This window comes from Glycine soja, chromosome 6 (assembly GCF_004193775.1).
Source record: "Glycine soja cultivar W05 chromosome 6, ASM419377v2, whole genome shotgun sequence".
Classification (NCBI taxonomy): Eukaryota; Viridiplantae; Streptophyta; class Magnoliopsida; order Fabales; family Fabaceae; genus Glycine; species Glycine soja.
In genome coordinates, this window is record NC_041007.1 from 25,125,671 (window position 1) to 25,153,399 (window position 27,729).

Sequence of the window (27,729 nt, forward strand, 5' to 3'; positions counted from 1 at the left end):
ACTGAGGTTCGGTAACCTTGTAACGCAAATGGGAGCATCTCGTGCCAATCCTTGTATGACACGATCATCTTCTGGATAATCTTCTTGATATTCTTATTGGCTGCCTCCACGGCTCCGTTCATCTTTGGTCGGTAGGGCGTGGAATTGTGATATTGGATCTTAAACTCCTCACACATTTCCCCCATCATCTTGTTATTCAAGTTGGTGCTGTTGTCCGTGATATTCTTCCTCAGAAAACCATATCGGCAGATGATTTCTCGCTTAATGAACCTGACCACCACACTCCTGGTGACGCTAGCATACGACACGGCTTCAACCCACTTAGTGAAGTAATCGATCGCCACTAGGATGAAACGATGTCCATTTGCAGCTTTGGGCTCTATGGCCCCAATCACATCTATTCCCCACATGGAAAATGGCCACGGCGCGGCCAAGACATTCAGTGGAAGGGGAGGAGCGTTGACATTGTTGGCGAATGTCTGGCATTTGTGACATTTCCTCACACGGAGACAACAATCACTTTCCATGGTGAGCCAATAGTAACCTGCCCTTAAGATCTTTCTAGCCATGGCGTGCCCATTAGCATGCGTACCAAAAGAGCCCTCATGGACCTCCCCCTGCATGTTTTCTACTTCTTTAGCGTTCACGCAGCATAGCAGAACCATGTCATGGTTTCTCTTGTATAGTATGCTTCCGCTCATGAAGAAGCCGACTGCCAATCTCCTCAATGTCCTTTTGTCGTTGTCAGAAGCCTCTGGTGGGTACTCTTTGCTTTCAACGTATCGCTTGATATCGAAATACCAAGGCTTACCGTCCTGCTCCTCTTCCACCCGACAACTGATGCAATCCTACCCCGCAAGGGCATTGGATAGAAAACTGCAAGTAGATTGGGCCAGATATGCAAGAGAAGGCCCTAGGGTTCTTATGAGCCTTAGGGTAGATTTCGGGCCCATGGGCTAAGTACGAGCCCACTTATCTTTGTAAATATTAGATTAAGGTTTCATTATTTTTGGGCCTTGTATTTAGGGCTCCATAATGTAGGTAGGGTACCCTAGAAATATAGGATTTTTCAGCCCTTGTATTTTAGGGCACCTAGACTAGTTTTTGTATTAGGGGTAGTTTTGTAATTTCACATGCACTAAGTGGATATTTGATGTGTGTGGTTGGAAATAAATTTAATTGAATTGGTAGAAGCCCAATCCAATTAAATTTTAGAGGGGGAGGTGAGCATTTGCTTACTACACCCCATTGCCACATCATATAGTCACACTTTGTGCATGTCCTTCATGCTTTTCATGCCTCATGACACCTAAGCACACTTAGTGGAGAATCTTGGAATTGATCTTGGATTAGTGGGCTGAACCATAACTAAAATTCACTAATCATAATTAGTGAAATTTTGGCTCCAAAGTTTGGCTCCACAAATTCAATTTCAAATTCAAGTGAAATTTGAATTTCCCTCCAATTTTGTGTGACACTTAGGCTATAAATAGAGGTCATGTGTGTGCATTTTTTTCAACTTTGATCATTTGAATATTAAACTTCAGATTTCAAAGCTCATTTAGAGCACAAAATTTCGTGCTCTTCTCTCCCTCTCCCTTCATTCATCTCCTTCTTCCTCCAAGCTCTTATCCATGGCCTCCTATGGTGGTGAGCTTCTTCTAGACTCATCTTCTCCTTGAAGTGGCGTCTCCTCTCTCTCTCCCTTTCTCCATTCCGCTGCCATTCATCTTTCAAGAAGCAAAGGAATCCATTGATGAAGAAGATCCTAGGCCTACAAGCTCCAATGGAGCTTGCATCATGTGGTATCAAGAGCATCTTCATCTAGGTGATGTTCTTTTGCTTCCTCTATCTTTTTGTTCGGTGAATTCTCTTTAATTCCTTGTTCTTCATCTTATTCTCCATGTATATCCTCCATTGTCAATGTGCGGGTCTGCCACGACACCATAACTCAATGTTCGGTAGGTCCCCGTGCGGTGTTAGTTGGAACATGGACGCTAAAATGGCAAGCGCATTTGCCATTTGATTTTCCTCTCGGGGAACGTGATGGAAGGAGATCTCATCAAAGAAACCAGCCAATTCTTTGATATAGGCTTGGTAGGGTATCAGCTTGGGGTCTCTAGTTTCCCATTCCCCTCTCAGCTAGTGAATCACCAGTGCTGAGTCCCCGTACACCTTGAGTAGCTTGACATTGGAGTCAATTGCTGCTTGGACGGCCAGGGCGCATGCTTCATACTCAGCCATATTGTTGGTGCAATTGAACCCCAGCTTAGCTATGAAAGGTATACATTGATTGTCCGGAGAGACCAATACTGCCCCAACGCCATGGCCTAGAACGTTTGACGCTGCATCAAACCACACGATCCATTTGTCCCGGTCTTCATCTAGCTTTTCCTCAAACAAGGCCATGATGTCCTCATCCGGGAACTCGGGATGCATGGGTTGATAGTCATTGAGAGGCTGCTGAGCCATATAATCTGCCAAGGGCGGGAGGGCGACGCGGGGCTCACGGGTGCATCTTCCAAGGAAGGAAAACAAGCGGAATCTCCACCAACGTTTATTCGGGGAAAACGTCGGAAAAATCGAAAAAGGCGTGGTCTACGAACTTTAAGTGTGAAAGGTTCGGGAGTTATATTTATGCACGGGGAAGGTACTAGCACCCCACGCATCCGTCACAAAGGACGACAGTCTTTAATCTAGTGTGCAAAGATATCTTCAAATTGTTTTATTTTCCCTTTTTTATGTTTTTATGCCTTTTTGTATTTTTTATCTTTTTGTGGTCGACAAGGGTGTTTCCCTTGCTCCTACGTATTCCTCAATTGTGATAAGGAAATCAGACCTACGTAGTTCTTTGAGAACTAAACGTTGGTTAAATTGTTTTTATCCTTTTTTGCAAGATATATATTGATTGAATGAAAGGTCATTTTAAGGCGTTGGACCATTAAACGATCTTTCGATTCTTTTGAAAGAAGAGAAAATATTAAGGCATTGGACCATTAATGATCTCTTTCTTTTTTGAAAGAGGTGACAAAGCGTATGTGTTGGTTTTAGGTCTTTAAAATCCACATTTAACCAATAAAACTGAAAAGGGCCATTTCAAGGCGTTGGACCTCAAAAATGGTTTTTAGGTGATGACAAAAGCTTGATTTATGAATTGATTTTAGCCTTAATTTCACTTTGGTTATTAGTCAATTCGATTAAGAAAGAAAATCTCAAAGAAAAACGTCCAATTGATTTTTTTATTATTATATTATTATTTTGCCTCTTTTTGGTTTTAAACGTGGTTACAGCATGAAAGATCAGCCGGATTTAATTCTAACAGAAATTAAAAGATGTTACAACTCAAATGATCGGTGGAAATTTATTTTATTTTTTGATTAGGCGAGAAAATGACTTAAATAAATTACTAAAGCACGTCAAAAGGGGGTACGAAAAACAAATGAAACAAAAATAAAAGCACGCGAAACAAGTGGGGACCACTAAGGGTACATAGAATGAATTGAAAGGTTCGATTTCGGGAACTTACCGGTTGAAGACCGAAGAATGAGGAAGAACGGTGGAAAACCTTTGCGAAATCGCCCACGGAAACGTCTCAGAAGCGTTACGGAACTGCCTAAGCTTGGATTTTCTTCACCGAAACAATTTTTCTCACTAATTTTAAGTGATTCTCAGATACCAGGAGGGTTGAACGAATTTGTTCTGCCTTCCTTCCCCTATTTATAGGGGAAAAGAGGGAGGTGGTTGCCGCCCAGCTCGCCTAGGCAAGCTCAACTCGCCCAGGCGAGCTGGGTTGCTTCCACCAGAAGGCACCGCCTTCTGTTGGAACATCCTGGAAGGCCTAAGTGGGCCTGATTGCTATTTACACCCTTGTTTACTAAATACACCCCCTTTTCCTTTTTTTGCTGATTCTTTTTCCGTAATGTTACGGAACTTTATGAATTACGTAACGATACTTATTTTCTTTCCGCAATGTCACGAAACCTTACGGATTACGGAATCGTCCCCTCTTTGGCTTCCGGAATGTTACGGAACTTTACGGATTGCGCATTAACACTTCCTTTCAACTCCCGAATGTCGCGGAACTTCACGGATTGCCTAACGATGGGTGTCAAGTACCTCGAAGTGTCAAGCGAAGGTCGCATCCCACCAAACAGATGGTCCCCGGACGAAATTAGGGTATGACAACTACAACAAAGCACTGGGGGTACTTGCTGTCTACTTTTGTCCAAATCTCAAAATTGAAGGATGATTTACAAGCATTGGTGATGAATTCTCTTGGAATATTTAGTCTTGTACTAGCCTTTTGTCATTATTAGTTAATGAGATATATATGTATGTTTCCAGGTTATAGGAGTAGTTGTGGCTGATACTCATGAAAATGCAAAGATTGCAGCAAGAAGAGTTCATGTTGAGTATGAAGAGCTCCCAGCCATCCTTTCAATACGGGATGCCTAGGCCTATGGAAGGAAATTTGATAAGAACCTTGGGAGAATCAGACCACAAAAGCTAGCTGTTGTGGTTGGAGAGCCCATGGCCTTATAAACCCCACATTAGATTCCTATACTTCCAATGTGGACTCAAGTCCCATACCTTGTAATTGGATCCTAACAGAAGTTATGTGTGTGTGTGAGTGTTAGTTTTTTTTTTTGAAGAAGCTAAATTTAATATTATTAGAGAACAAGCTAAACATAAGGCATGCTTAGCTTGAAAGAAGTATTGAACAAGATGAAAAAGTAGTGGCTATAACAACCACTCCCCAAACCAGAATCTTAAAAAAAGTGAAACAAACAACCCATGTGTGTGAGTGTTAGGGTTTGGCTTGTATTGACCTAAATTTATGGCTTGAAGGAAATAACTGCATTATGAAAATAACATTGTGTTGTTGCAGGCTCCTCAAAAGCACCAAAAATATGTTTCTCATGTTCTTGGCCTTCCCATGTCAAAGGTAGTTTGCAAAACAAAACAAGTTGGTGGTGGATTTGGGGGGAAGGAGACAAGATCAGCCTTTATTGCTGCTGCTGCTTCAGTTCCATCTTATCTGTTCAATCGACCAGTGAAAATCACACTGGACCGAGATGTGGACATGATGATAACTGGGCAACGACATAGTTTTCAAGGGAAGTACAAGGTATGGACAGTGCTATGATAATTCATCTCTTGTTGGAAATTGCAATGTCAAGCATGAAAACCTGACATCACAGTTTAGGATTTCAGCAGTGCAGCAAACCAACTACTATTTTTCTGAATTTTCAGTAATAGCTAATATAGTGATATTTCTAATGTGTCAAAATGTGGGGATGCTTGCTTGTCAGATTATGATTGTGTGGCTTCTGTTTATGGGCTAAATGAGGAGAGGTCATTTTGTTGGGTGTCATACCCTAATTTTGTCCGGGGACCATCCGTTGTTAGGATGCGACCCTCGTTTGACCACTTCGAGGTACTTGGCACCCATCGTTAGGCAATTCGTGAAGTTTCGTGAGATGCCGGAAGTCAAGAGAAAGCATTGTAGTACAATCCGTGAAATTCCGTGATATGCCGGAAATTAAAAGGAAGTGTTAGTGCGTAATCCGTAAAGTTCCGTAACATTCTGGAAGGCAAAAAGGGGATGATTACGTAATCCGTAAGGTTTCATAACATTACGGAAAGAAAACAAGCATCGTTACGAAATTCGTAAAGTTTCGTAACGTTACGGAAAAAGAATCACCAAAAAAAGACAGGGGGTGTACTTAGTAAAAATGGGGGTGCAATTAGCAACCAGGCCCACTTGGGCCTTCCAGAAAATTCCTCCAGAAGGCGATTGCTTCCGGAGGAAGCAACCTAGCTCGCTTGGGCGAGCTGGGTGGCAAGCATCTCCCCCATTTTCCTATAAATAGGGGGAGAAGTGAATAGGGGGAGAAATCACTTGAAATTAGTGAAAAAAATTGGTTCCGTGAAGAAAATCCGAGTCGAGGTGCTTCTGTAACGTTTCCGTAACGTTTCCGTGGGGATTTTCACGAAGATTTTCAGCCGTTCTTCGACGTTCTTCATCGTTCTTCGGTCTTCAACCGGTAAGTTCTCGAAATCGAACTTTTCAATTCATTCTATGTACCCTTAGTGGTCCTCATTTGTTTTTACGTGCTTTTATTTTCATTTCCTTTACTTTTTGTACCCCCTTTTGACGTGCTTTAGTCATTTGCAAGTTATTTTCTCGCCTAATCAAAAAATAAAATAAATTTCCACCAATCGTTTCAGTTGTAATATCCGTTAATTTCGTTTAAAATGAAATCCGACCGTTCGGTCATGCCGTAACCACGTTGGAAAATAATAATATAATAATAAAAAATATGTTTTAGTAAAATAAACCAAAAAAATCAATCAGACATTTCTCTTTGGAGTTTTTCTTTCTTGATCGAATCAATTAATAACCAAAGCGCAACTAAGGCCAAAATCAATTCATAAAACAAACTTTTGTCATCGCCTAAAAAAGCCATTTTTCAAAGGTCCAACGCCTTGAAATGGTCTTTTCCGCTTTTATTAGTTAAGTGTGTAGATTTCTAAGAGCCTAAAATCAACATGTAATTTTATTACCTCTTTCAAAAAAAAATAAAGAGATCATTAAAATGTCCAATGCCTTAATGTCTTCTCTCTTCAAAAGAATCAAAAGTTTGTTTAAAGGTTCAACGCCTTAAATGACCTTTCATTCAAAAAGAAACATATCTTGCAAAAAAGGGATAAAAACAACTTAACCAAACACTTTGTTCACAAAGAACTACGTAGGTCTGATTTCCTTATCGCAATTAAGGAATACGTAGGAGCAAGGGAAACACCCTCGTCGACCGCAAAAAGATAAAAAATATATAAAAAGTACAAAAAGAAATAAAGACGTAAAAGGGAACATAAAAATTGAAGTCATGTTTGCACATTTGATTAAAGGCTGCCGTCTCTTGTGACGGACGCGTGGGGTGCTAATATCTTTCCCGTGCATAAATACAACTCCTGAACCTTTCACATAAAGTTCGTAGACCACGTCTTTTCCGGTTTTTCCGACGTTTTCCTCAAATAAATGTTGGTGGCGACTCCGTGCGTATTCCTTTCTTGGAACACGCACCTGCGAGTCTCGCGTCGCCCTCCCGCCGAAGGGTAGGTTGCAATAGTTGGCGACTCCACTGGGGACGATTTTTAGAGAGTTAGGCCATTTAATCTTATACAATGTTTTATCATGACTTTCTCCTTTGTTGGTTTCCCTTTTATTTGTCTTATGTTCTTGTGTATATAACTCTTTGTTGCTTTTAGTGCGTTTTAAAATGTATGCATGAGGTAAATATTTATTCATTTGATGCACACAAACACCAACACTATTTGCACACACGGTGAGTTGAAAAAGGGCCCTATACCCGGGTTCATGGGAACATAAGGAGTGGAGGTAAATCTGTGATCATGCTAGGTCTTCGACTTGCTTGATTACGGTGAACCCTCGTCTAGAGTTTTTCTCTTTGAAAACATATTGTTGCTTGTAGTCCCTACTGCTGCAATATGTTCTTCGAAGGGGATGATACCTCTAGAGACCATCAAGAGAGATATGACCACCTTGGGAATTATCACTAAAAGCCTAGTTAGCTCCCTCCCATATAGGTCCCCTGAATAGGGGCACGAAGCGGACACGCTGCATGCCATTTTTCACACTGCCATGCATATGTATCATGTACCCTTTTGTTTATGTATGTTTGTGAATATTGTTGTGCTATGTATATCCCCGTATTGTACCTTTCGCATATGCATCATGCGTGGGTTCCTTCTTAAATCCCCTCTCTTGGGGGAAACCAACGGATGGTCCGTGTCACCTTCTTAAATACATACGTTGGGCACTTTGCTACCCCAAGACGTTGTATCTAAAAAGGAGACAATTTCCCCGGGCTCCCGTATTCATAAATTGCATCTGTCTCACGTGCATTTCTGCATGCATTCATCCATTCCACCCATGATAGATGTCGGAGTTTTGATTCGCACCGGATTTTTGTTTCTCTTTAGTAAACATAGGGACAAATCAAACTGGCAAAAGGTTTTATCAAGTCAAGATTAAGGGCCTAGATATCACCAGCATTAAGGAATTGGGGCGGTTGATGGGACCTCTCCAAATGCAAGCTTTCCGTAAGGCATACGGAAAGATCTTAGATTTGACCATAGCAGAGATATTCACAGAAGCCATTGCATCACTCGCCCAATACTATGACCAGCCCTTGAGATGCTTCACGTTTGGAGACTTCCAATTAGTACCGACCGTTGAAGAATTTGAGGAGATTCTAGGATGTCCTCTTGGGGGAAGGAAACTATATCTTTTCTCCGGGTTCCTTCCCTCCTTGAGCAAAATTGCAATTGTGATCAGGGATTCGGCGAGAGGATTGGACCGTGTGAAGCAAACTCGAAACGGCATAGTGGGCCTAGCACGAAAGTACTTAGAAGGAAAGGCGAGGGATATGGCGAATCAAGATGAGTGGGTCCCGTTCATGGATGTATTAGCATTGTTAGTCTTTGGGGTTGTCCTCTTTCCAACCGTGGATGGTTTGGTGGACCTAGCCGCAATTGATGTTTTCCTTGCATATCACCATAGCAAAGAAAGCTCGGTGGTAGCTGTCTTGGCAGACTTATTTGACACATTTGACCGAAGGTGCGAAAAAAGTAGTGCACAGATCATCTGTTGTTTACCCGCTCTTTGTGTATGGTTGGTTTCACACTTATTCCAACAAGACATAAGGCATCCATGTTCGCTCCGAAGCCATCGCTCGTGTGTCGAGAAAAGAAGAGTAGATTGGGACCAACACTTGGCTGGGATAGGAGGCGGAACAGTCAATTGGTTTCCACGATGGAAAGAAGGAAATGAGGGTGTTCTCTTCTCATGTGGAAGCTACCCAAACATCCCGTTGATAGGAACGAGGGGTTGCATTAACTACAATCCCGCGCTTGCTATAAGACAGTTAGGGTACCCCATGAGGGGAGCACCGACGGAAGAAAGCATGTCTCCTTTCCTTGCGAGAGATTTTGGCGCGCAAAATTTCAAGGTTATACAAAGGGTCCATAAGGTGTGGGGAAGCCCGTTAAGGAAAGATAAAGAACTTAGGGGCATTCGTAATGGCATCATTGGAGGTTATCATGAATGGCTGAAAGTTCGTACACGAGGTTTAGATTGGCTTGCCAAGCTAAAGATTATCAACGAAGAGAACTTCGAAGCTCCGGAAGAGGATGAAGAAGTTCGAGCTTTGAAAACCGAACTAGGAAAAGCAAGACTTGCCAAAGAAAAATTCAAATTGGTCGCTACAGACATCCGAAAAGAGTGTGTCGGGTTACGAGAAGAAAATGCAGCTACCGCAAAAGCCCTTGAACAAGAAACCAAGAGGGCTCGCAAGGAAGAGCATGGCCGTGACAAATTCAATGGAGCATTGTGGGGCAGCAACAGTGAGCTCAAGCTTTGAAGGGAAGAGAGAGATCGATCACGAGCACATAGCATGGTCTTAAAAGAAGAGTTAGCAGCTTGCTTAAGGTCCAAAAGGAACTTGACTCAGCGTTTGTGCGAGACAGAGATCAACATGTTGGCTATCATCACCAAGTATCAATAAGAACTAAGTCTAGCCACAGCCCACGAGCATAGGGTGGCAAACGAGTATGCCCAAGTGTACGCGGAAAAGGAGGCTAGAGGAAGGGTGATCGACTCGTTACACCAAGAGGCAACCATGTGGATGGACCAATTTGCTCTTACCTTAAACGGGAGTCAAGAACTTCCCCGATTGCTAGCCAAGGCCAAAGCAATGGTGGACACCTACTCCGCCCCCGAGGAGATCCACAGACTTCTCGACTATTGTCAGCATATGATAGATTTAATGGCCCATATAATTAGGAACCGCTAGGGAACTTGTATTGTCACTCAGATCTTGACTAGTTATAACCTTTTTGAAAAAATGAGTTTATCCCATGTTTCTACTCCATAAAAGTCAGTGCGAATCAAATCACTCCTGCATTTTTATCTCTAAAAACATGCATTCATTATTTTACCTACTCCTCACGTTTGGTTTTTCTAGGAAGAACACCATAACTAAACGCGCCCCAAGGCATCCCTATCGCACCAGATCCAAATCTAGAACGATGAGTGATCAAGAGGAGACACAGGAACAGATGAAAGCCGACATGTTGGCTCTGAAAGAACAAATGGCTTCTATGATGGAGGCCATGCTAGGAATGAGGCAACTCATGGAGAAAAACATGGCCAACACTGCCGCTGTCAGTTCGGCTATCGAAGTAGACCCAACTCTCCTAGCATCACGCACCATCCTTCCCCAAATGTGGTAGGACGAGGAAGGAACACACTAGGGCACAACAGCAACCCCCATTTGGGATACAATCGAGCGGCTTACCCTTATGGATTGCCGCCTAACTACACGCCGCCAGTCATGCGTGATGATGCGGGTCATATCCCTTCTCCCATCCTTGAAGGGGAGCCTCCTCGACAGCCCGACGAGGTCCATGAGGATCATCAAGAGTATGCCCAAAGGGATGTCGAGTTCTATCCCCCAATTCCTATCGAGGGGCCGACACCCAACACTTTGCCTCAGCCCAACCTCATAGCACAACCAATAATCTTGTCCACAGAAGGACCACCCCCGGTGACCGAAGAAAGAAGGAAACTCGATCTCCTCGAGGAGAGATTGAGGGCTGTTGAAGGCTTTGGCGACTATCCATTCGCGGACATGACGGATCGTTGCTTGGTACCGGATGTTGTTATCCCCCCAAAATTCAAGGTTCCGGACTTCGACAAGTATAAAGGGACGACTTGTCCCAAGAACCATCTCAAGATGTATTGTCGCAAGATAGGCGCCCACTCTAGGGATGAGAAGCTATTAATACACTTTTTCCAAGATAGCTTGGTCGGAGCTGCGGTTATTTGGTACACTGATCTGGAAGCTTCCCGCATCCGTACTTGGAAGGACCTGATTACTGCTTTCCTAAGGCAATATCAGTATAAGTGGTTCAAGAAGGAAGGTTAGACCTTTAAAGAATATGCACAGCGGTGGAGAGACCTGGCAGCACAAGTGGCCCCTCCCATGGTCAAAAGGGAAATGATCACCATGATGGTAGACACCTTGCCAGTGTTCTACTATGAGAAGTTGGTAGGTTACATGCCGTCCAGGTTCGCGGACCTAGTGTTCGTCGGGGAAAGAATTGAAGTAAGGTTGAAGAGAGGGAAGTTCGATTATGTTTCCTCTACAAGTGCCAATGCTGAAAGGATCGGAACAACTGGGGCAAAAAGGAAGGAGGGAGATGCCCATGTTGTCACTTCGGCGCCTGTCGCAACCTACCCTTCGGCGGGAGGGCGACGCGTGACTCGCGGGATGCGTGTTCCACGAAAGGAATACGCGCGGAGTCGCTACCAACGTTTATTTGAGGAAAACGTCGGAAAAACCGGAAAAGACGCGATCTACGAACTTTTAAGTGAAAGGTTCGGGAGTTGTATTTATGCACGGGGAAGGTATTAGCACCCCATACGTCCGCCCCAAGGGACGGCAGCCTTTAATCGAATGTGCAAACATGACTTTGATTTTTTATGTTCCCTTTTTATGTCTCTATATCCTTTATACCCTTTTTATATTTTCTCTTTTTGTGGTCGACAAGGGTGTTTCCCTTTGCTCCTACGTATTCCTCAATTTGGGATGAGAAAATCAGACCTACGTAGTTCTTTTTTATCAAGTGATTCTTTTTTACTTTAAGAGGTGATCATTTTAAGGCGTTGGACCTTAAAAATGATCCATTTTACTTAGTGAGAAAATGAAATGACAAACTTCAAAAGCCTATTTTTATGGACGAGCTTGACTAGGCGAATTGATTTTAGCCTTTAGTTTCACTTTAGTTATTAATCAATTCGATTAAGAATGAGAAATGCCAAAGAGAAAACGTCCGATTGATTTTCCGCTTTATTTTACTAAAAGATGTCTTTTTGATTATTATATTATTTTTTACCTCTTTTTGATTTCCAACGTGGTTACGGCACGACTGAACGGTCGGAATTTATTTTAACCGAAGTTAACGGATAATACAATTCAAACGTTCGGTGGAAATTTATTTTATTTTTAAGTTAAGCGAGAAATGACTTAAGTAAAATGGCTTAAGCACGTCAACAGGGGGTATAAAAAGTAACCAAAACGAGAATAAAAATGCACGAAACACAATGTGGACCACTACGGGTACATAGAATGAATCGAAAAGCTTGGTTCGAGGTACTTACCCGTTGAAGATCGAAGAACGATGAAGAACGAATGAAGAACGTCGAAGAACGGTTGAAACCTTTGCGAGATTCCTCACGGAAAACGTTACGGAAACGTTTCGGAAGCGCCTCGGCTTAGATTTTCTTCACGGAAACAATTTTCCCAAGCAAATTCGAAAGAGAGAGAAGTGCCAAAGGGGCTGAACCCTTTTCTTCTTCACTTCCTCCCCTATTTATAGCAAAATAGGGGAGGTGGTAGCCGCCCAGCTCGCCCAGGCGAGCTCAGCTCGCCCAGGCGAGCCAGGTTGCTTCCTCCAGAAGCAACAGCCTTCTGGAGGAATATTCTGGAGGGCCCAAGTGGGCCTGGGTGCTATTTGCACCCCCATTTTTACTAAGTACACCCCCTGCTGTTTTTTTGGTGATTCTTTTTTCGTAAAGTTACGGAAACTTACGAATTTCGTAACGATACTTGTTTTCTTTCCGTAATGTTACGGAACCTTGCGGATTACATAATCATCCCCCTTTTGACTTACGGAATGTTACGGAACCTCACTTAATTATGCAACGATGCTTCCATTTGATTTCCGGGGTGTCACGGAAACTTACGGATTGTGCATCAATATTTTTTTGGTTTTTCGGTATGTCCTGGAATTTCACAAATTGCCTAATGATGGATGCCAAGCACCTCACAAGGACCAAAGAAAGGTCGCATGTCATCAAGCAAAGGTCCCCGGACGAAATTAGGGTATGACAGCGCCCATGTGGGTTAAACCCCCGCAGACATCTCATGGTACGCATCAGTACGCTCGACATCATCCAAGCTTTGCAGCTCACGCCGGGAACTCCTCTAATTCAGCACCCATGCAGCCTATGGCACCCGTTCAGAGGGAGGCCCCCCAGGTTCCAACTCCAGCCACGACTCGCCCGGCCGACAATCCCAACGCAACAAGGAACTTTCCCCTGAGGCCAATTCCAGAATTCACCCCACTCCCAATGACGTATGAAGACTTCTTGCTGTCTCTCATTGCCAACCAACTGGCCGTAGTAACTCCCGGGAAGATCTTCCAACCCCCTTTCCCAAAGTGGTATGTCCTAACGCATCTTGCACGTACCACGGGAATGCCCCGGGGCATTCCATCGAAAAGTGCCTGGCCCTTAAATACAAGGTCCAACATTTGATAGATGCGGGGTGGCTGATGTTTCAAGAGGATCGGCCCAACGTGAAAACCAACCCGCTTGCCAATCATGGAAGGGGAGCGGTTAATGCCATTGGGTCAGATAGGCCGCGCAAGTCTAAACCTTTAAGGGACGTGGCAACCCCTTGGAGGTTTATCTTTGAAGCCCTACAAAAGGGAGGTGTGATTCCCCACGGTGGGCATAAAGAGGATTCTTATTTGTTGCAACCCGGTGAGCTACATAGCATGGAAACATGTATGGCAGTAGGGGAATTGTTGCAGCAAATGATAGATCAAGGCCGACTGGAAGTCAGTGATGAGGGGAAGGAAGAGCAGCATATATGTATGCAGTCCGTAGATGAGAAGAGCTTTGGAAAGCCTAAACCTTTGGTGATATATTTCACTAAGGGCACAACTTTGCAAAAGCCTCAACACCCTTCGACAGCTAAACCTGTCCCTTTCCCATACCAAAACAGCCACGCAGTCCCATGGAGGTACACACCTCCGAACAAAAAGGAAGAAGAAGCCACCAACATCAGTTCGTTGTCGGCCAAGGTAAGCAATATCACGGGGTTTAGCGGTGTAACCCGCAGCGGTCGCGTGTTTGCGCCCCCCGACCTACCAATTCAACCCACGAACGTTAAGGGGAAGGCAAAGGTAGTGGAAGAATAAGGTGATAAGACGCCCCTCACTCCAAATGAGGATATTCTAGTGAAAGGTCTTCTGGAGAAAAGGGATGGTTATGGCAAGAAGGAGGTGTCGCTAGAGGAAGCCAGCGAGTTTCTCCGCATAATTCAGCAGAGCGACTTCAAGGTTATTGAGTAGCTCAACAAAACCCCGGCCAGGGTCTCGCTGTTGGAATTACTCATGAACTCGGAGCCTCATCGGGCTTTGTTAGTAAAGGTTTTGAACGATGCCCATGTGGCCCAAGATATCTCTGTAGAAGGATTTGGAGGGCTCGTCAATAATATCACTGCCAATAACTATCTCGCCTTCGCCAAAGAAGAAATCCCTGCCGAGGGAAGAGGGCATAACAAGGCTTTGCATGTGTCAGTCAAGTGCATGGACCACATTGTAGCCAAGGTATTCATCGATAATGGTTCCAGCTTAAACGTGATGCCCAAAAGCACTTTGGAGAAATTACCGTTTAATGTTTCCCATCTAAAGCCAAGTTCCATGGCAGTTTGTGCCTTCGACGGCACCCACTAAGAGGTTAGGGGAGAGATCGACCTTCCGGTACAAATAGGCCCTCACACCTGTCAAGTTACCTTTCAAATCATGGACATTAGCCCCCCTTACAGCTTCCTGTTGGGACGCCCATGGATCCATTAAGTGGGAGTCGTTTCCTCTACACTCCATCAGAAATTGAAGTTCCTAGTGGAAGGGCATTTGGTCATCGTATCGGGCGAGGAAGACATCTTGGTGAATTGCCCATCCTCTATGCCATATGTGGAGGCTGGAGAGGAGTCATTAGAAACCGCTTTCTAGTCTTTCGAGGTGGTAAGCATTTTCTCTGTGGACTCCTTCTCTGGGCACCCTTGCCTGTCAAATACGGTAGTAATAGTGGCCCGGGTAATGTTGGGGAATAGCTACGAGCCCGGAATGGGTTTAGGCAAGGACAACGGCGGCATAACTAGCCTGATAAGCACCAAAGGAAATCGTGTGAAGTTTGGGTTAGGCTACAAACCCACACAGGCAGATATAAGGAAAAGCATTGCGGGAAGGAAAAGCGGAGGTCAAGGCTCGCGATTAAGACAAGAAGACGAAGGAAGCCCACCCTGCCACATAAGTAGGAGCTTTATAAGCACGGGTCTAAGGGATGAAGGCCAAGTCGTTGCAATATGCAAAGATGATCCTCCGAGTGGTTCGGATTTGGTACGACCATGCCCTCCTGATTTCCAACTAGGAAATTGGCGAGTAGAGGAGCGCCCAGGCATTTACACGATAAGCATAATGTAAACCTTTTATGGCTTTAAAAAAAAACTCTACAGTTGGGCCTAGGCTTTAGAGTTTCCTTTTGTTAAGGCTTTGTGTCTTTTGTTCCTAAATCTATAATACAAAGATCTTTTTCATATGTTCCTGCATCTCTACCCATTCTCATTCATTTGCATGTTTACTTCTTTATGTTTAAAACACTAGATATGACGACAAGTCCCTCGAAGGTACTAATACCTGGGACCCGCCCATCGACTTCGAGCAAGAAACGAATCAAACAGAAGATGAAGAGAATGAGGATGTGGGACTTCCCCCAGAGTTGGAAAGGATAGTCGCCCATGAGGACCAAGAAATGGGGCCTCATCAAGAAGAGACAGAACTAGTAGACTTGGGAACTGGCAGTGGAAAAAGGGAAGTAAAGATAGACACGGGAATGACCACGCCCATTCGCGAAGAATTAATTGCCCTGCTAAGGGATTACCAAGACATCTTTGCTTGGTCGTACCAAGATATGCCCGGTTTGAGTTCTGACATTGTACAGCATAGATTACCCCTAAATCCCGAGTGTCCCCCGGTAAAGCAGAAACTGAGAAGAATGAAGCTCGAGACATCCTTAAAGATAAAAGAAGAAGTAAAGAAACAATTTGACGCTGGGTTTTTGCTGTCGCTCGATACTCAGAATGGGTTGCCAAAATTGTACCAGTCCCTAAGAAGGATGGGAAGGTGTGAATGTGTGTGGATTATCGGGACCTGAATCGGGCTAGTCCCAAAGTCAATTTTCCTTTGCCGCACATCGATATTCTTGTAGATAATATGGCCAATTTTGCTTTATTTTCCTTCATGGATGGGTTCTCCGGTTACAATCAGATAAAGATGGTGCCTGAGGATATGGAAAAGACTACCTTCGTCACCCTGTGGGGGATGTTCTATTACAAGATGATGTCCTTTGGACTCAAGAATGTCGGGGCAACTTATCAACGGGCCATGGTAGCATTGTTCCATGATATGATGCCCCAAGAGATCGAGGTCTATGTGGACGACATAATTGCCAAATCTAAATCCGAGGAGGAACACCTCATCAACCTGCGGAAGTTGTTTGAAAGGCTTAGGAAGTATCAATTGAGGTTGAACCCCGCTAAATGGACTTTTGGGGTCAAATTGGGGAAATTGCTAGGTTTCATCGTAAGCTAGAAGGGGATAGAGGTAGACCCCGAAAAGGTGAAGGCCATCCTTGAGATGTCGGAACCCCGTACTAAGAGGTAAGTCCAAGGTTTCCTGGGATGTTTGAATTATATTGCCAGATTCATATCACAACTCACTGCTATTTGTGAGCCATTGTTCAAACTCTTACGCAAAAACCAAACCGACCATTAGAATGAGGATTGTCAAGAGGCATTTGGGAGGATCAAAAAGTGTCTCATGAATCCTTCTGTGCTTATGCCACCAGTACCCGGAAGGCCTCTCATCTTGTATATGACGATTTTGGACGAGTCGATGGGATGTATGCTAGGGCAACATGACGAGTCCGGAAAGAAAGAGCGCGTCGTCTACTACTTGAGTAAGAAGTTCACGGCTTGTGAAATGAATTACTCCCTGCTCGAGAGAACGTGTTGTGCTTTAGTCTGGGCGTCCCATCGTCTAAGACAATACATGCTGAGCCATACCACCTGGCTGATATCCAAGATGGACCCAATTAAGTATATCTTTGAAAAGCCATCTCTTACAGGACGGATCGCCCGGTGGCAAGTCTTGCTATCCGAGTTTGATATAGTTTAGTCACCCAAAAGGCGATAAAAGGAAGCGCCTTAGCAGATTATTTGGCTCAGCAGCCTCTCAACGACTATCAGTCCATGCATCCCGAATGAGGACATCATGGCCTTGTTTGTGGAAAAACTAGACGAGGACCGGGACAAATGGACCGTGTAGTTTGGTGGAGCGTCAAATGTTCTAGGCCATGGCATTGGAGCAGTATTGGTCTCTCCAGACAATCAATGTATACCTTTCACAGCCAGGCTGGGGTTTGACTGCACTAACAATATGGCTGAGTATGAAGCATGTGCCCTGGCCGTCCAGGCAGCGATTGACTCCAATGTCAAGCTACTCAAGGTATATGGGGACTCAGCGTTGGTGATCCATCAGCTGAGAGGGGAATGGGAAACTAGAGACCCCAAGCTGATACCCTACAAAGCCTATATCAAGGAGCTGGCAAATTCCTTTGATGAAATCTCCTTCCATCATGTTCCCCGGGAGGAAAATCAAATGGCGGATGCGCTTGCTACTTTGGCGTCCATGTTCCAGCTAACGCCACACGGGGATCTACCATACATTGAGTTCTGGTGTCGTGGCAAACCCGCACATTGTTGCCAGGTGGAAGAGGAACGGGACGGTAAGCCTTGGTATTTCAATATCAAGCGATATGTCGAAAACAAAGAGTACCCACCGGAGACCTTCGACAATGAGGAGATTGGCGGCCAGTTTCTTCATGAGCAGGAGCATACTATATAAAAGAAACCACGATATGACTCTCCTACGATGCGTGGATGCCAAAGAGTTTGGAACGCACGCTAATGGGCATGATATGGCCAGGAAGATCCTGAGGGCAGGTTATTACTGGCTCACCATGGAAGGTGCTTGCTGCGTCCATGTAAGGAAATTCCACAAGTGTCAAGCGTTCGCGGATAATGTCAATGCTCCGCCACATCCTCTTAATGTCATGTCCGCCCCTTGGCCTTTTTCCATGTGGGGAATAGATGTCATCAGGGCCATCGAGCCCAAGGCTTCGAATAGTCATCGCTTCATTCTCGTGACAATAGATTATTTCACCAAGTGGATCGAGGCGGCTTCCTACACCAATGTCACGAGGAGTGTAGTGGTCAGATTCATCAAGAGGGAGCTGATTTGTCGGTACGGACTTCCTAGGAAGATCATTACCGACAATGGTACCAACCTGAATAACAAGATGATGCAGGAGATGTGTGCGGATTTCAAAATCCAGCATCACAACTCCACGCCCTACCAGCCAAAGATGAACAGAGCCATAGAAGCAGCCAACAAGAATATTAAGAAAATTATTCAGAAGATGACAGTGTCATACAAAGATTGGCACGAGATGTTGCCTTTTGCGTTGCATGGGTACCGAACTTTAGTACGAACTTCTACTAGGGCAACGCCGTATTCCTTGGTTTATGGAATGGAAGCGGTACTCCCATTTGAAGTGGAGATCCCTTCCCTGAGAATACTAGCAGAATCAGACTTGGAAGAATCAGTGTGGGCTCAAACGCGCTATGACCAACTCAACCTTATTGAAGGTAAGCGCTTGACGGCCATGAGTCATGGGCGCCTGTATCAACAAAGAATGAAGAATGCGTTCGACAAGAAGGTGCGCTTGCACAAGTTCCATGAGGGAGACCTTGTGCTGAAAAAGATGTCCCACGCTGTTAAAGATAACCGAGGGAAGTGGGCCCCGAATTACGAAGGGCCTTTCGTTGTGAAAAGGGCTTTTTCCGGAGGAGCCCTGGTGCTTACCAATATGGATGGCGAGGAGCTACCTTTACCTATGAACTCTGATGTTGTCAAGCGATACTATGCTTAGAATTTAGGGCAATTAAGGATGTCACTGCATGTTCTTTTATTTTTGTGTGTCTTCTTGGTTTCCCCCAGGAATTCTCGTCTATTGTATATTTCTCGTCACAGTCTTTTAAAAGAAGAGAACATGGGTTTGAGGCTTCAGTCCTCGCCCTGATTTTAAACCATGTGTTAGTTTATAATAACCTGAGCCCTTTCGCTCAGCTCATGGGATGCCCCAAGCGCTTAAGTAAAACTGAACCTAACCAGCTTTTACTAAGAAGATTATTGCATTGAAAACGTTCATGCATACGCATACGCATGCATATTTTGTGACAACAAGGGCAGAATCGTCTTAGGACATGGTCAGAGGTCGAGACAAAGTTAAAGGCAGAAGCCAATCCAGGTAAGTCGACAATGCGGTTATGGTTTGCCACGCATTGTTGCTTCCTACTTTCAGGTACTTAGGAACGGACACAAATAGAGGCTAAGGTCATGACCGACAAATTTTCGTCCCTTCCCAGCTCTAGGCAAGCGAAAAACGCCGCTGCAAGGCAGCCTAGTATCCTTTTAATTCATGGTAGTTATTATTGTTGTTTGTTTAAATTAAAAATGGATGCCTAATCTACCTTGAGTGGGTTCAAATAAGCGAGCGCCAACCCGCATAGGGCCATGCTTATGTTTCCCCCCCAAAAAAAATGGCAGGTTAGCTCGCCTGGGCGAGCAATCCCTGCACCGAAATATAAAAAGACGAGGGAGGGGAACATTTTCTGCACTCAAAAACTTCCCCCCCTCCTTCAAAAGAGCAAGGCTTACGGGACTCACGGTTTTTGCTCCCCCAAGCCGCCTTTGGTTGCATTTTGCTTTCATTTTTGGTACTCCTACTCACTCCAACAAGTAAGTATTTAATCCTTGAGTTTTCTAGCTTTCCATTGGTGCATCTTGTTCATCTTTTGGTGCTCTAAATTGTGAGAATGTGCTCAAATTTGTGGGGCAATTTTGGGTTGTTTTCATGCTTGATTTGTTTGAATTGCGTTGTTGTAGGGAATGGCCTTAGGCCTATGTTGCATCCTGAAGCAATAGGGCATGCCACATTGCCCCCACTCTCTTGCTATTCATGCCTAAACATGCGCCCAGCAAGTGCTCGGTGGAATGCCTCAATGACATATGAACATGGTTTTGTAAGATTGGGATTGTGGGGCTGTTTTATATATATAGGGACAGCATAAAGGATTTGAGATGAGTGCCCAAATGCAATTCTAAGCTTAGGAACCCAAGCTTTTAGTTTCAATGCAAGGAAGCATGACTTACCTAGGAATTTAAGTTTTGGTTTTGAATGTAAAAAAAAAAAAACAAAGGGGGGGGGCATGAATATTAGGACATGTTTGAGAGTTTTTTTATTATTAGAATTTAAATTTGGCTGCCCCATGAGGAATACCTTGCACTTAGGTAGCATGGAAAACACCTTTCAACGGTATGTATATATGTGAATGTATATGGCATAAAGATACCTTGCAAAGTGTGAATGAATAGTAAAAATGCCTTTCAAAATATGTATATTTGTGGATAGGTAGTATAAGGAGTCTTTCAAAAAATGTACCCATGTCAAAAATAGCTCAGGGAAGCTTCCCAAATGGATATATGATGTGGGATTGCCCCTCAAGTGTAAATAGATGACATGAAAGTTTCTTTTCAAATGCAAGTGTGTGCGTGACGTGAGATTGGCTCTCCGATGTGCATATGTGTATAAATAATGTGAATAAAACAACAAAGATTTGTATGTTAAATAAAATACTTCAAATGTGTAGTTTGTGGTAACGAAATGCTTAGGATATGAACATGTGTAATTTTGACACAATATTTTGAGCGTGTGCATATGTATTCTTTTCAAAAAAATATATATGTGTAGTAACTAGAATATTTTGAATATCCTTGTATGTTGAGGTAAATAGTAGGATAGTTTACACATACGCATGTTCATAAATGTTTTACGTTAAGGAAATGTGTGCACCAGTTTGTTCTAAATCGGAAAGATTAGCATGTCGTTTTTGCTTTAAAATAAGCGTTTTCTTGTAAACTAACTTTCCAAATGTTTGTCTTCGCAGGAAATGGCTCCGAGAAAGCTTTCCGCAAAGAGGTCTAGGAAGGATGCTGCGGCTGAAGGGACTAGTGCCATTCCCGAGTTTGGCAGTCATCGTTTCAGGAGCGCTGAGCACCAGCAGTGTTTCGAGCCCATCAAGGGATGGTCATTCCACTGAGAGAGACGCGTCCAACTCAGGGACGATGAGTACACAGATTTCCAGGAGGAGATAGCTCGCTGGCGTTGGACGTCGCTGGTCACTCCCATGGCCAAGTTTGATCCAGATATAGTTCTGGAGTTTTATGCCAATGCTTGGCCCACGGAGGAGGGCGTGCGGGACCTGCGGTCATGGGTAAGGGGCTAGTGGATTCCTTTTGATGCAAACGCCCTCAGCCAGTTCTTGGGATACCCGCTAGTGTTGGAGGAGGGCCAAGAGTGCGAGTATAGTCAGAGAAGGAACCGAGCCGATGGATTTGACGAGGAGGCCATTGCCCAGTTGCTATGCATACCAGGTCAGGATTTTGCCCGGACCGCTGCCGGGAGACGGGTGTGGATCATGTACACCAGCATGACTACCTTGACCCAGACGTGGATGACGTTGCTCCTCAGCAACATCCTTCCCAGCGATCATAACTCCGACCTCCCTCTGCCGGAGTGTCAGCTGGTGTATGCCATCCTGACACGGATGAGCGTCCATGTGGCTCAGTTGATCGCTGATGCCATTTATTTATTTGCAGGTATGCCACCTACCAGGCACCCTTTAGACCTAGATAAGTCTAATAGGGCCATAGGTTTTCCAACATTGATCACGGGTCTCTGCCAGTCGTTCGGGGTTCTCGTCACACCTAGTAAGGTGATTCGACCGCCGATCACTCGGGCCTTCATAGAGAAGTATTGCACGCCTAGACAGGCGCAGGGTGGCGCACCGTAGGCCCCAAACGCACCGCCGCCACCTCATCAGGCTGATCTCGTTGGGTCATTTGACATGGAGCGGTATTTACGACATTTGGTTCGCCAGCAGGCGGCCATCCACAGGACGCATGTGCAGACCCATGACTATCTCTACCAGCTCAGCCTTAGTCTGCAGAGCCAGGGTTTCACTCCTTTTCCGTGCCCTACTCCAGATTAGTTCAGGGCAGAAGTCGCATGGCTCGGAGATTGGCCTAAGGCTCAGGTAGGGGAGGCACCCGCAGAGGCTCCCGGCGATGGAGAGGAGGCCCGCATGGATGAGGAAATGACGGATTTGCTTGATTTCTTGGGAGGCAGCGGAGCCACGTGACCGAGGTCACCGCATTTTTTGACATATCTGTTTTTGTTTTGTTTAGTTTGCTATTAATGTTTTCTGTTATGCCCATATTGCTGTTGACATTATTGTTTTTTGTTTTGTTCATATGGTTACTAACGTTACTGTCATTATTGTTCGTTTCTGTTAGAAATTTTTGGCGTTATGGCTCTCAGTAATTTCGTCACCATTTTTGCGACTTACCATTTTCGTGCGTTTTTCGTTCGCCTTGTGCTTAGACGTAAGTACGTAGTGTGCGCCCTTGTCCGCACGACCTTTTCAGATAGAAAAAGAGAAAGAAGAGAGCGGAAATGAACAAATGATAAATAACTTAAAAAGAGGAAAAAGAGGAAAAAGAAAAGAGTGCAAGTAAGAAAAGAAAAAGAAGGAAAAAGAAAACAATAAAAATAAAAAGTTGTCTAGCTAAAAAACGTGCTTGTGAAAAGAGATAACTTCCAACCTTTCTTTGAAAGAATTCACTAATCATAACCAATTTTTGAAAAAAAATGTGTATACACTTGAAGGATGAATGCTGTGAAAATTTTCCCGAACACCCAAAATAGGCTCGGATAAATGCACAAATTGATAAAAGAACATATTTTGGAAACACTGGGTTGACTAAAATAGAAAAAATGAATTATGAGCCCTTGCATCACATGACCAAAAACTTTTCGACACTTGAGTGTCCACATAGGTGCATGCATGACTAGTTTTGCATAAGATTTCCAAATCATCATCGTTGCATTTGTATCATGGAAATAACGTGGGACATCCCCTTTTATCCTTGAATTGAACCAAACCCTGACATATATCGTGTCCGACCGTGCTACAACCCTTGAGCCAAAATCCCAATTTACCATAAACCTTGCCCTCAGAAGAAAACAAAAAAAGGGGGAAAGGAACTTCCCAATCAAAAGAATCAAAAGAAAGCACAAAAAGAAAGAAAATTCCCAATCAAAGAAAGGGAGGAAGCAAAAGCACAAAAAGAAAGAAAATTCCCGATCAAGGATCGGAAGAAAACAGAAGAAGTATGAAGAAAGGTCTTTTGGACCAGACAATATCTGAACAATGTAGATTTGTCACCAAAGTAAATATGGAAAGAAAGGAAACCACGACCTAAAGTGGCCCTCTCCCTTTGACTGCTAACCAAAATCCTGTGCGTCGGTGACTTGTTCGCCTCACACTAAACAAAAACATAAATGGAAAAGGCAAAAACACTCAAAGCCAAATTCCCCACCGAAAAAACCATTCCCAAGAAAAAGTCCTATTGATCCATGATCATGCATGTAATCTTTGATTTGATAGGAAATAATTTGCAAAATCAAGTCATGGCATATCTATGGTTCGGAATTAGGATGAAACACTTACCCGTGTGAGATTGATACACTTTGAGTGATTTTCTTCTATTTTTGTTGAACCCAGTATTTCCTCTAAATGCTCATTTAGAAGCGAAATGCTAACATCCAAAATCTCATTTATGGTTATGAGAAGATTTCATGAGTATACTTTCCTTCCCCGGTAGACACATTGTTTTTCATCCAAAAAATATGTTGCTCTGATCAGTTGAAAGTTTTGTCTCTTTACTAAAGCATGTTCGCATTTTAGTGAAGAAAACACCGAGACTATTTTTAGTCTCACAAGTTGGCCAGAACTACGTAGATCTGAGTTCCTCATTGAGGATACGTAGGAGCAAGAGCCTCGCTTTTGTCGGCCGCCCCCACAAATTCTGTAATATTGACACTAGAGTCACGTGACATGCGGAGACTCAAAGCATGATAGCACGCAGAGACTAACGACGTCTTCTGCACCCTTTGTCGATCGTGGCCAACAAGCCCATTGGCACGCAGAGATTTACGTCATCTTCCGCGCACACAAATTCTGTCATACTGACACTGGAGTCACGTGACAGGCGGAGATACCCGAGTGGTTATCCGTATAAACTTTCTTTTTCTATCTCTAAGACTCATAGCATGATAGCAAGTTGAGTGGGTAAACACGCAGAAACAGATTTTGCGCCCTTTATCATTCAAGCACAGCAACCTGAGAGGGTAAATGCGTAGATACAAATTCTGCGCCCTTTATCATTCAGGAACAACAAGTTGAGTGGGTAAACGCGTAGATACAGATTTTGTGCCCTTTATCATTCAGGAACAACAAGTTGAGTGGGTAAACGCGCAGATACAGATTTTGCGCCTTTATCATTCAGGAACAACAAGCTGAGTGGGTAAACGCGTAGATATAGATTTTGCGCCCTTTATCATTCAGGAACGACAAGCTGAGTGGGTAAACGCACAAATACAGATTCTGCACCCTTTATCATTCAGGAACGACAAGCTGAGTGGGTAAACGCGCAAATACAGATTCTGCACCCTTTATCATTCAGGAACAAACAAGCTGAGTGGGTAAACGCGTAGATACAGACTCTGCGCCCTTTATCATTCAGATTTCGCAAGATGGGTGATAAACGCACAGAGACAAATTCTACGCCCTTTGTCATTCCGCACACTTTTTTTCCACCCAGAGGCAATTGTGCCCGGTGGCACAAAAAGACAAATTAGGATCATTCTGTGTCTTGCCGCCCAGGCTCGATCGTGTCCAACAAAACGCGGAGACAAATCATGGTTGTTCTGCGTCTTGTATCAACCGAGAGGAACAAGTTTGACAGTATCGAGATGATGTGTCGGTACTGATCATTTTCAAATTTTTGCAGGTTCCGCTGGCAGGAACGTTCACTAGCTAAAAGGTGTTTCGTTCGAATGAAATTAGTGTCTTATCTTTACTTCCCTTTTATCTCCAATAAAAGACAAGTAAAGAAGGGCAACTGTCATACCCAAATTTCGTCCCGGGACCATTCGTTGTTGGGATGCGACCCTCGTTTGACCACTTCGAGGTACTTGGCACCCATCGTTAGGCAATTCGTGAAGTTCCGTGACATGTCGGAAGTCAAGAGAAAGCATTGTAGCACAATCCGTGAAATTCCGTGACATGCCGGAAATTAAAAGGAAGTGTTAGTGCGTAATCCGTAAAGTTCTGTAACATTCCGGAAGGAAAAAAGGGGATGATTACGTAATCCGTAAGGTTTCGTAACATTACGGAAAGAAAACAAGCATCGTTACGAAATTCATAAAGTTTCGTAACGTTACGGAAAAAAATCACCAAAAAAAAGCAGGGGGTGTACTTAGTAAAAATAGGGGTGCAAATAGCAGCCAGGCCCACTTGGGCCTTCCAGAAAATTCCTGCAGATGGCGGTTGCTTCTGGAGGAAGAAACCTAGCTCGCCTGGGCGAGCTGGGTGGCAAGCATCTCCCCCATTTTCCTATAAATAAGGGGAGAAGTGAAGAGGAAAATTGTTCAGCCCTCCTAGTAATTCGAGAATCACCTGAAATTAGTGAAAAAAATTGGTTCCGTGAAGAAAATCCGAGCCGAGGCGCTTCCATAACGCTTCCGTGGGGATTTTCGCGAAGATTTTCAGCCGTTCTTCGACGTTCTTCATTCGTTCTTCGGTCTTCAACCGGTAAGTTCTCGAAATCGAACTTTTCAATTCATTCTATGTGCCCTAAGTGGTCCTCATTTGTTTTTACGTGCTTTTATTTTCATTTCCTTTACTTTTCATACCCCCTTTTGACGTGCTTTAGTCATTTGCTTAAGTTATTTTCTCGCCTAATCAAAAAATAAAATAAATTTCCACCGATCGTTTGAGTTGTAATATCCGTTGATTTCGTTTAAAATGAAATCCGACCGTTCGGTCATGCCGTAACCACGATGGAAAATAATAATATAATAATAAAAAATATCTTTTAGTAAAATAAACCAAAAAAAATCAATCGGACGTTTCACTTTGGGATTTTTCTTTCTTAATCGAATCAACTAATAACCAAAGCGCAACTAAGGCCAAAATCAATTCATAAAACAAACTTTTGTCATCGCCTAAAAAAGCCATTTTTCAAAGGTCCAACGCCTTGAAATGGTCTTTTCCGCTTTTATTAGTTAAGTGTAGATTTCTAAGAGCCTAAAATCAACATGTAATTTTATTACCTCTTTCAAAAAAAATAAAAAATAAAGAGATCATTAAAATGTCCAATGCCTTAATGTCTTCTCTCTTCAAAAGAATCGAAAGTTTGTTTAAAGGTCCAACGCCTTAAATGACATTTCATTCAAATAAAAACATATCTTGCAAAAAAGGGATAAAAACAACTTAACCAAACGCTTTGTTCACAATGAACTACGTAGGTCTGATTTCCTTATCACAATTAAGGAATACGTAGGAGCAAGGGAAACACCCTCGTCGACCGCAAAAAGATAAAAAATATATAAAAAGTACAAAAAGAAATAAAGACGTAAAAGGGAACATAAAAATTGAAGTCATGTTTGCACATTTGGTTAAAGGTTGTCGTCTCTTGTGACAGACGCATGGGGTGCTAATACCTTCCCCGTGCGTAAATACAACTCCCGAACCTTTCACTTAAAGTTCGTAGATCACGTCTTTTCCGGTTTTTTCGACATTTTCTTCAAATAAACGTTGGTGGCGATTCCGCGCGTATTCCTTTCTTGGAGCACGCACCTGCGAGTCTCGCGTCGCCCTCCCGCCGAAGGGTAGGTTGCGACATTGGGTGTTGAGGAGCTTTAGTTTTGGTGGTTTTCAAGATACTAGCTCAACTTTGTTTGTAAAGGTCAGAGCAAATGGGTCATGGACTTCAGAAGGACAAGCAGGAGGGTCTAATAGCTCCTCTGATGGAATGGGAAGTGCAATGGAGAAGCCTGTGATTATTCCTATTGTTCTCAGCATGGTAGTTCTCATTGTTTTGCTGAGTTTATTACTGTATTTGCAGTGTTCACAAAAAAAGAACTTTTAAAAGGGAGATGGAAAGTTCTCATTGTTTTGCTGACTAGGAACTATCATTTAGTCATTAAGAAGGCTTGAATTTACTTTTAGCTCCCCATAAGACTGTGTCAGGATTAATAAGACATACACAATTTTTAATGGTTTTAATTGGCTTTGACAAATATTATTTTGCAGGCTTCTCGTTTATGAATTCATGAAAAATGGATACTTGGATAAAAGGATCTTCCCTTCATATCAAGGTCGAGATAGATTGTTAGATTGGACAACACGTTTAAATATAGCCATAACTACTGCACAAGGGATTGCATACTTTCATGAGCATTGTAGGGATTGGATAATACATTGTGACATCAAACTGGAAAATATATTGGTAGACGAAAACTTTTGTCCCAAAGTATTTGATTTTGGGCTGGCCAAATTGATGGGAAGGGAGCACTCTCAGGTGGTGACAATGGTCAGAGGCACTAGAGGTTATTTGGCACCAAAATGGGTTAGTAATCGCCCTATAACTATAAAAGATGACGTTTACAACTTTGGAATGCTTCTTTTAGAGATCATTGGTGGCAAGAGAAATCTTGACATGTCCTTTGGTGCTGAGGACTTTTTCTATCCTGGTCACACTTGA

At 43.5% G+C, this 27,729-nt stretch overlaps 1 pseudogene; it reads left to right on the forward strand.

Annotated features, from left to right (window-relative positions):
• Positions 1-408: 408 nt before the first annotated feature.
• On the forward strand, positions 409-27,729 carry LOC114416033 (annotated as a pseudogene).